General features: G+C 35.5%; 1 long non-coding RNA gene across 1 annotated transcript in view; it reads right to left on the bottom strand.

Annotated features, from left to right (window-relative positions):
* Positions 1-413: 413 nt before the first annotated feature.
* Positions 414-10,465, bottom strand: part of LOC115426092 (uncharacterized) — a 106,141-nt gene continuing 96,089 nt past the window's right edge. The window contains exon 3 of the long non-coding RNA XR_003936310.1: positions 414-1,584. This is a non-coding gene — a long non-coding RNA (uncharacterized LOC115426092). The remainder of the gene's footprint in view (positions 1,585-10,465) is intronic.

Genomic DNA, 10,465 nt, shown 5'->3' with positions numbered 1-10,465 from the left:
TTAATTCAATATTTCTTTCTGCTTAATCCAATATTTCTTTCTGCTTAATTCAACTTTTTTTTTTGCTTAATTCAAGATTTTTTTGCTTAATTCAAGATTTTTTGCTTAATTCAAGCTTTGGGTGATTCTGTCTTATTTTAAGTGTGATGAGATATTTGGACTAGAAATGAGAAAAAATACACTTGGTAAGCTTTGGATTTTTTCCAGTGTAACATTGGTTTTAGGCTGGGAGTAGTGCATGCATCACATTACAGACATTTGGTAGAAATGTAGTAAAGAATATACACTTTCTTGACAAAAGCTGTTTTTTGATGAATGTATATGAGATTTACATGATGGAAAAGTTGTACAAAAAGAACAGTTTTAGTGTGTAAAACCAGTAGGATCTGAATTCAACTGAGTTTATCAATACATTTTTTTTTACCTGGATGTATTTTCATTTCTCATGTATTTATTCATTTTTCTTTTGAGGTACCACCTGGACCATAAGCCACCCCCCCACCCTTATAGTTTTGTTAAACAAACGTTATTAATAAGTAAAAACACTAGAAAAGCATCTTGTAAACACTTTTGCAGAATTTGATGTGAGTGTATTTATTTTGCATTTTCAAATAAAAAGAGAATAAACAAAAAGTTTAGTTTTTACTGGTAAAGTTAAAAAAACTTGTCTGAAGTTTATTAATTCTTGAAAAAGTCAAGATTGTTGTTGATTCAGGAGAACTTAATTTATCAGATTTAGAAATACAAAAATACTTGTTTTCATATAAAAAGGCATGAATTTACAGAAAGGCACACAAACATGTAAAATGTGATAGAATATTTTAACCCTTTGGTGCACAAAAGCTAACTGAGTGTGAGCGCTGCGTTCAGGGACGCCTGGAATTTTACAATAAATGAACTGATAACATTAGTTTTAGGCTGAAAGTAGTGCATGCATCACATTACAGACAACATTTGGTAGAAATATAAAAACACTGGAAATGCATCCTGTAAATGCTTTTGCATAAATTGATGTGAGTGTATTTATAATGCATTTTCAACTAAAAAGAGAATAAAAAAAGTTGTGTTTTTACTGCTAAAGCTAAAAAACTCGTCTAAAGTTTATTAATTCTTGAAAAATTCAAGATTATTGTTAATTCAGAAGAACTTAATTTATCAGATTTAGAAATACAAAAATACTTTTTTGGTATAAAAAGGCATAAATTTACAAAAAGGCACATAAACATGTAAAATGTGGTGGAATATTTTAACCCTTTGGTGTGCATAAAAAGCTAACTGAGTGTGAGCGCTGCGTTCAGGGACGCCTGGACTTTTAAGTACTGTAGGAAACACAGGTGGCGGTGCAGTCAGGAAAGGAAACAAATAAGTTAATGGAGTTTAGACAGACGTTCCACCCTGTGATCAGAGAACAGAACACCGAAGAGGAAACCCCCGTGTCCGATAAGAGCCAGGTGATCAGATAGTGGTTTGAGCGGCAGGATCACGGATCTTCAAAAACCTGAATTCTTCTTCTTCTGGTCCACAGCGGTGGCTTCCATCCGTCGTCTACTGATGTGGAACTCTGTTGAAGTTCATACACCGACCCTGGAAAAAAAACACACACAGAGAAAAAAAACATTAAAAACTGATCTGATGTTCATGACGTTTATGTTTTTACAGCTGTTACTGTTTTTAAACCTTACACATTTTATAGAATAATAGACTTTTTTTAATTGGATAAAAAAATAACAATATGTCTACATTTATAATTACACTTTATATTAAGGTCTTCACACATATTCACTATTAACTAGTTGTTTTTTAGGAAACACATTAATATAAATACAAGCTCATTATAAAGAACTCATTGATGCATAATTCTACAAAAAAAAGGAATTAACTGAAAATCAAATCTAAATTTCACATTTTAGTAACTTAACTACTTTTTATTCTGTTTTCTATTTGTCTCTTTTCTTTGAAAAGTGCACAAATAAAATGAATTATCATTATTAAATATTATTACTATTATTATTATTATTATTATTATTAGATAATTTCATAATTTTTTTTATATCACATATACATACATATTTAATTTTTACATTATTTATTATTACTATAATTACTATTATTATTATTATTATTATTATTATTATTATTATTATTATTATTATTAGTAGTAGTAGTAGTAGTAGTAGTAGTAGTAGTAGTATTACATACATCCCAACAACCTTCTTACTTATGTTCAGTAAACAGTAGTTTGGAGGTTATTTCCCTAAATCTGTTACTCATGTACAATATGTGCTTTAAATGAACAGATTAACAGAAGTAACAATAATAATAATAATAATAATAATAATAATAATAATAATAATAATAATAATAACTAAATGTTGATTTGCAGCTTGTTAATGGTAAATATCTATACCTCATTATAAAGTGTAATGAAACAATCATAACACAGAAAAATAATAAAATAATAATAAAAACCCTCATAAAATTCGTTGTTAGTGTATTTACTGTGTAATATGAAATGTCAGACCAATAATAGTAATGAACCAGAAGAAAAAAGAAAAATAATTATTTGAAATAATAAAACCAGTGATAATGATACTGACACAAAAACAAGACACATGATCGGAAAAAAAAAAATTACAGAATTCTGGAATTATTATGGAATAAATAAAGTCCAACGGTCCTCTGAGGTACAAATCAGGCATCAACTGGTGAACCTGAGTGTGTTAAGGTGTGTGTGTGTTAAAGTGTGTGTTTGTGTTCATGAATGTGAGCTTCTGCGTGTGGATGGAATCATCCTCAGGAAGAGGAGGAGGTCTAAACAGACTGACACCAAGAGGGAGCTCTCACACAGCGAATACACAGCAGCAGCAGCAGAGCGCCACCACACACACACACACACACACACACACACACACACACACACTACATACAGACACACAATGAAACACAATCATACACTGACACACACAGAAGCCTCAGCAGCAGCAGACTTTCACACTACACACACACACAGACACACAAAATGATACACACTCCAACACACACTGTCATACACACACACAGACGCACACTCCAAAAGACAGACAGACAGACACACACACACACACACAGTCATACACAGACACACAATAACATACTGACATACACACAAGGACACACACTTCAGCATACAGACACACAGTGTAGACAGACACACACACACAGATACACACTCCAACATTTTGACACACGCAGACACACAATGAAACACAGATACACACTTCAACACAAGGACACACACAGACACATGAAGAACCACACAGAGACACACACTGACATACACACTCCAATACACTGACACACACTCAAACGTACTAACACACTAACTCATACACAGATACACACTCCACACACACACACACACACACACACACACACACACACACACACACACACCACTCTTTCTGGTGTTGCTGCTCAGTCGTCCATCTCTGACACTGATCTGGGAACAGCTGATAGATCTGAACTGATCAGTGACTACAGACCAACTACAGACTGACTTCAGACTGACTTTGAACTAAAAAGACCAACCTCAAACTGACTATAGACCAACTACAGACCAAACACAGACCAACTACAGACCAAACACAGACCAACTTCAGACCAAACACAGACCAACTTCAGACCAAACACAGACCAACTTCAGACCAATGACTGACCAAACACAGACCAACTCCACACTAAAAAGACCAACCTGAAACCGACCACAGACCAACTACAGACCAAACACAGACCGACTTCTGACCGACTTCAGACTAAACAGACCAACCTCAAACTGACTATAGACCAACTACAGACCAACTTCAGATGGACAACAGACCAACAACAAACCAAACAGACCAACTTCAGACCGAACATAGACTGACTTCAAACCGACTTCAGACTGACCTCACACTGACTGCAGACCAATCACAGACCAACTTCAAACTGACTCCAAATTGAAGACAGACCAAACACAGACCAACTTCAGTCTTTCCTCCACAGTCAGTGAACTCCTTCATGGACCGTTCACCTAAATCTCTGGTTCTGTATCTTCTCAACCCCAGTGCAACAAAGATCAACCACGACAAGTTTGTTCTGTGTGAAGTTGAAGAAACTCATCTGGACTGACTCAACCAGCCTGAGCTTCAACGGTAGAAAAGACACAAATCCACCACGTTCTGTCCAGTTTTATGGATCTGCACCAAAGAGTCCAGGTCTGACCCTTGAACACATCCGAACCTTTGACCCAGTTTCGTAAAAACCAGCGCAGTATTTTGGAATTTTCTGCATTCATCTATTTTTTACATGACTGTGGCCACGTCGACTTTGACTCTATCACTGGTATCAACAACTTCCTGTCATTTTCTATGATTATTTATTATTTCTTCTGTCATTTATTGTGAATCCTGCATGTCCTTGACTTGTGTTTGTTAGCATAAAAGCTTTAGTGGAATATTAAGATTAAAAAAACTAAACTTCAATCATTTTTTTTCCTTGTTTATGACAGATTTAAGACTAAAATATGACATAATTAACCCAAACATTTAAAGACGTAATTGACCGCTTAAGTGGAATGTTGTGTTTCTTCGAGCGGCAGCATTGTAAACAACTAAACAGGTGTCTCTGACAAAATCCACCGTATTATTCACCAATAGCAGAGAAAAAGCAGACATCTGATTAACCAACTGCACGTTGAGCCGTAGGAGAGTAAACAAGCAAATCCTGCTCATGTAAACATATTTCTGACTCTTGGAAATATAGGATCATTTGCAGAGTGATGCTAATAGTCACAGGGATGCGGTGTGGGTCTGTTTTCTGTTCGGCATCTGCTCTGAACCACAAAAACACTTCCACACAAAGTTGCCTTTTCTTTGTCATTAGTCACAGAAACATGTGTTGAAGCTGTACGTCATATTCCGTGTCTAAACGTGACCTTTTCGCCTTCTTCTGTCCAACCCACTGACTAATGCGTTACTCAGTCCGCTGTTGGACACAGTCCTGGTTTTTGTTGTTGTTGATGAGCTTTTGTTAAGAGTCATTAAAGAACCATTAACAAAGAGGAGATCAAATAGAGTGGAGTCATTTCTACAGCAGCTTTGGACGTTAACCCTTTAGAAGACACTCATAGAAGTACTGTGATATTCAAGAGTTCAACCTTAGTCTGTTATTGGAGGACCTAATAACACTTCATTACTTTTGTGAAATTTTTCAACATTTTTCAGGGTGTCTGTAGGTATCAGCAAATCTAATCTAATGCCCCTTTTAATGCCACTTTAAAAAAAATGTAATGCCCATGTCCACCTGCAGATACAGTTTTACATATAGTTTATATACTTACGATTTACCGTCCACAGGCTTTATCCGGCACCGGAAAAAATCTAAATCTTACCAAGTGTATTTTTCTTATTTCTAGTCAAAATACCTCAACACACTTAAAATAAGATATAATTGCTGATATAAAGAGTAACTTAACAGTGAGATTTTGTCCCACTAATTTTCACTTCTTCCATCAGCAGATTTTTTTTTTTCGTAATTCAAGAATTTTTTTTTGCTTAATTAAACATTTTATGGCTTAATTCATTTTTTTTTTTTTTTTTTGCTTAATTCACCTTTTTTTTGTTAATGCAACATTTTTTTTGGTTAATTCACAATTTTGTTTAGCTTAATTCAGTATTTTTTTTGGCTTAATTAAAGTTTTGTTTTTTGCTTAATTCAATATTTTTTTGCTTAATTCAAGATTTTTTTTTTGCTTAATTCAATATTTTTTTGGCTTAATTAAAGTTTTGTTTTTTGCTTAATTCAATATTTTTTTTTGCGTACTTCAAGATTTTTTTTTGCTCAATTCAAGTTTTTTTTTTTTGCTTAATTCAATTTTTTTTTGCTTAATTCTGGCAAAAAATCTGCCAATGGAACAAGTGAAATTTATATTGTAAGATTTCCCGAAATCGGATTTTCCAGATCTATTGTGTATAAATCAGTTCTTATATCTCACTGAAAAGTTCGTCTTTAGGTGATTCTGTCGTATTTTAAGTGTGATGAGATATCTGGACTTAGATTTTTTTTCCCAGTGAGGTTCTGAATAGTTCCTCCTCCAATTACTTCCGCTGAAACCTGTATTTTCACATTTTTCTGACATTTGTTAATATTCCCTCCGTTCTTTCGCCACAGCATGAGCACGCTCATAGCATGTTGCATTCCAAGCATCCGGTGTTGTGACTTTGTGTATCGGTCAAAAACAATAGTCAGTTAAAGGGTTCTGCCTGTCAATCATCACGCTGTACTTCCAATCAAAATTATTAAATGTTAATATGATCAAAATAAATCTTGAACAACAACGCTTTTTTTCCATGAAATGTATGTAATTTTTGAATGCCTCTGGACACTGAATTTAATGGTTTTTAATGCCATTTAAGGCCTTAATTTCCCAAAAAATCTATTTAATGCCTTTTAATGCTTTTTAACGACCTGCAGAAACCCTGTTTTTTTTATTATGATGTGAAAAACCAAGGTCAGTGAAGTTACCATATTTGGTTCCTTACCAATTAATGGCACAAAAAAAAGTAAAAGAAAAAAAAATCCAACAAGTAAATATACAAATAGAAGAAAAACACACGTAAGGTGAAAAGAACGTGTATTGTAGAACTGTTGCTGTCACTGTTTTGTAATGTATGTGGAAATTACCAAAAATAGTCACTTGTCTTGTAAAGGGTTAACCCTTACCAATATGCTGCCTGTTACTCAATGTTTTGTGTATTTCTAGATCCACTGTGATCTATCATCTAAGTTGTGATAACAGTACGACATATTGTAGAAATTGTTCTTATTTTAGTTCCAAAGTCTTAAAATTTCAACAGTATTCTGCATGTTACCGAATGTTTGCGAAACACTGCGTGTAATGCACACGTATAAATGATACGTTGAAACATAATATCATTAAAATAGCAATTTTTCTAATGAAATTTCAGTTTTTTTCAGGTTATTCACGTCTTTTTTATTGAAAGGATCATTTGTAATTATGAATATTTTCATGATTTAATGTTTTTTATTGCATTAAAACAAAGGAAAAACTTAGCGTTATTACTTATTGGTCATTATGCTATTATTTTACTGAACTGGGCTGAATTTTCAAAGATCATGAGAGATCAGATGAGTAAAACAGTCAGTGAAATCATGATTATCAGCTGATGGAAAAGCTCTGCATGTGACAAAAAATCCAAGCTAGATGAAAGATGGATTAGATGAGGAAAAATACATAAATTAAAAAAAAGAGACCAGGGTATGAACATTAAAACTGGAAGAAAAGTCGACTACAACTCCCAGGGTGCATTTCACCAACCCACATCCAGTCACAGCGCTTCATATTATCATTCTGTTCCCTTTGAAACTCTGCCCCAAATCACAACATTGTATCAAAGTTGACTACTGGCTACAGCTCTGATTGGCCTCTTCTGCACGGCAACAGCAGCTGATTGGTCAGAAAATCATCAGCAGGGAATTGGTCTTATTTTACCCCTTTACGACCCTTTGCCTCATCTTTTAACATGCATTTGTATTAGTGGAGTTAGGAAAATATGCAGTTAAATTACAGCTATTAATCAAACTAATGAGGTTAAAACCTGAAATGCAGAATATGATATATAATATACACCCATTTTTGGTCAATTTTTAGCCCATGCAGGACAAATTTAAGGACAATACCATAGTTTTTTTTATTTTTTATATTTATTACGTGTCACTGTGCTATTGTCTTGTAATTGCTTTTATACTGCTTCTATCTATGACTTTTATTCTGATTGTATCTTTTAATCTTCCACACTTGTCTCTGCATAGTAAGTCCTATGTATCTGAATGTGTACAAATAAAATGTAAAAATAAAACTGTCTTGAATCTAGTTGTTGGAGGTTTCCAGTGAACTGTCTCTACTTCTACTTCAACCTCCTTCATTTTGCAGAATCCAGTCGAATGTTTAGTGTCGATTTTCACTGGTTTTGGCTGATATTAATGTGGATATTAATGTAGCATCTTTTCTCCTTGGCTTCTGAAACCATGTGAGATGTTTGAATGTATTCTTTTTATTCAGTTGTTTTATTTGGTATAGGTTTATTGTTCTTTTTTGTTGCTTCTAATTGTACAGCTTTTTATGTTCTTAATCTATTCTTGTATTTTATTCTTTTATTTAGGTTTTATCTGTTCTTCTGTTTTTAGGTAGCTATTTTTTTTTTTTTTACAGTTCTATGTCTTTTAATCTATTCTTGTATTTTACTCTTATTTTGGTTTTTGTTATTTTTCTGTACTTTGGTCCACTGTGGTTATTTTACAGTGCTTTACAAATAAAGTTGGATAGTATTTGGCTGATATCACAGATTTCTTGAAGCTGCGTATGACTTTCGCCACCAATTTTTCATCAAATGTGTAAAACCCGTCATAGCCTTAGCATCATGAATCTGTTAGATTTTCTGTGATTACACGCCTGAATCACTTCCCTCACGGTGAACAACTTCAAAGTGTACTCCATCATAAGCAGTCCGTTTGTTTACATACCAAACCGATGTCATTCGGGCCTCTTCGGAAATTTTGCTACTAAGTGCATTGTGGGAATGGGAATTCCACGCAGTCGCAGTATGGTTACAGCAGCAACAAATACGAAAACAGCTTCATTGCTTCTTGCTGCTGCGTGGAATTCCAAAACGGCCCGAGTGGCAGTTTGGTTTCGGTTTGATATGTAAACAAACAACCTGCTTGTGATGGAGTACACTTCGAAGTTGTTCACAGTGAGGGAAGTGATTCAGGTGCATAATCACAGAAAGACTAACGGATTTGTGATACTTAAGGCTATGACTGGGGTTTTACAGATTTGATGAAAAATCGGTGATGAACATCATACGCTGCTTTAAGAACTTTTTTTTTTTTTTTTTACCAATATTCTGCCTGTTACTAAATGTTTTGTGCATTCGTTGATCCACTGTGATCTATAAGTTCTGATAATAATAAGCCATGACATAATATTATGAAAAAAATAACAACACATAATGAAAATATTTACATTGAAAAACTGTCCTTTAAGAATAAAATGTGAATAACCAGCAGACCTCCGCCAAGGTAGATTAGTACCCCCCCCCCCCCCCCCCCGGATCACCACCAAAATTTTGTTCAAATATGTTCCTTGAGCCAGTACCAACATTTCTTGGAATTTTCATCTAAATCTGTCCATAACTGTTTGAGTTATCTTGCACACTGACAGACAGACAAACCAATGCCGGCAAAAACATCACCTCCCTGGTGGAGGTAATAAACCTGGTTCCAACAGCACAAACTGTTTTAAACTGGACTGTTTATCCTCCTGAGACTCAGGGAAGTACAAGTTTTGGCTTTTTTACATTAAATAATTGCCTTTATTAGAAACAGCACGATGCAACAGTTTTTTCAGATGCATTTTAAAAATTGTTATGGAATGTCCTTTGTAGCGGACAGCGTTTTGTTTCTTGTTTTGTTTTAGTTTTTTTTTCACTAAAGCTGTGAAACTCTTGCAGAGGACAAAAATGCATTGCTGGGTCTCAGGAGGATATACTGCGTTTTATATTTATATTCTATATATAATGTACAGAGGCTTGATATACTTATTCTTTAGTGTTTTCATATTGATGTACATATTGCGTATTTTTATAGCTTCTCTTTTTTTATTTTTAATGTGGCCGAGAACTACCTCTAAGAAAAATTTTATGTACGCATAATGACAATAAACATTCTTGAATCTTGAATCTTGAACAGGGAACTCCTGAAGCGCCAGATCAAAAATGCAGATTTCAGGTGAACTGGCATTAAAACGTACACATAATTGAGGTGCACATGTCTGTCTGTCTGTGTGTCTGCAGACAAAAGCACGTTCTTGCACATCCAGTTGTCCCTGGGTCCAGGTGGGAGCGTCCTATTATGGGCATAAATGGCAGTGGCTCCGGAGCCCCCTGTGTGAATGTGGATCTGTGCAGCCAGTTCATCTGCTGTGGGAGCTGGTACAGTATCTGCACTACAGTCTGGCTCTGGAGCAGAAGTGTGCACGGACCCACTGTGATGAGGGCTTTAGACAAGCTGGAGAATCTTCCATTTCTCATTATTTGGCAGCGCTGGTGGGTGTTTGGTGGAGGGGTGGGGGGGGCTTCGCTCCATCTCTGCATGGTAAGCCCCTCGACGTGTACCCTCTGCAACTAATCTCACACAGTCAACAAATAAGGCACATCAGATGCTGTTTTGGCCGCGGCCATCAGAGCGGCTAAGTTCAGTGGATTTTACGGGTTTTACGGCGCCGGGGAAGAAGTGCTCTGCGCGGCGGCAGAATGGCAGGCGAAGCAGGGGGATCTGGTGCGAGGGCGAAGCAGGTGCAGCACAATACGGTCAAACCCATTCCAGCTCCCCTGTTCCCGGATGAGCGGGGCCTGACTTGGCAGAGAAC

This window comes from Sphaeramia orbicularis, chromosome 9 (genome assembly GCF_902148855.1).
Source record: "Sphaeramia orbicularis chromosome 9, fSphaOr1.1, whole genome shotgun sequence".
Taxonomy (NCBI): domain Eukaryota; kingdom Metazoa; phylum Chordata; class Actinopteri; order Kurtiformes; family Apogonidae; genus Sphaeramia; species Sphaeramia orbicularis.
This window is presented reverse-complemented; position numbering and strand designations above follow the sequence as displayed.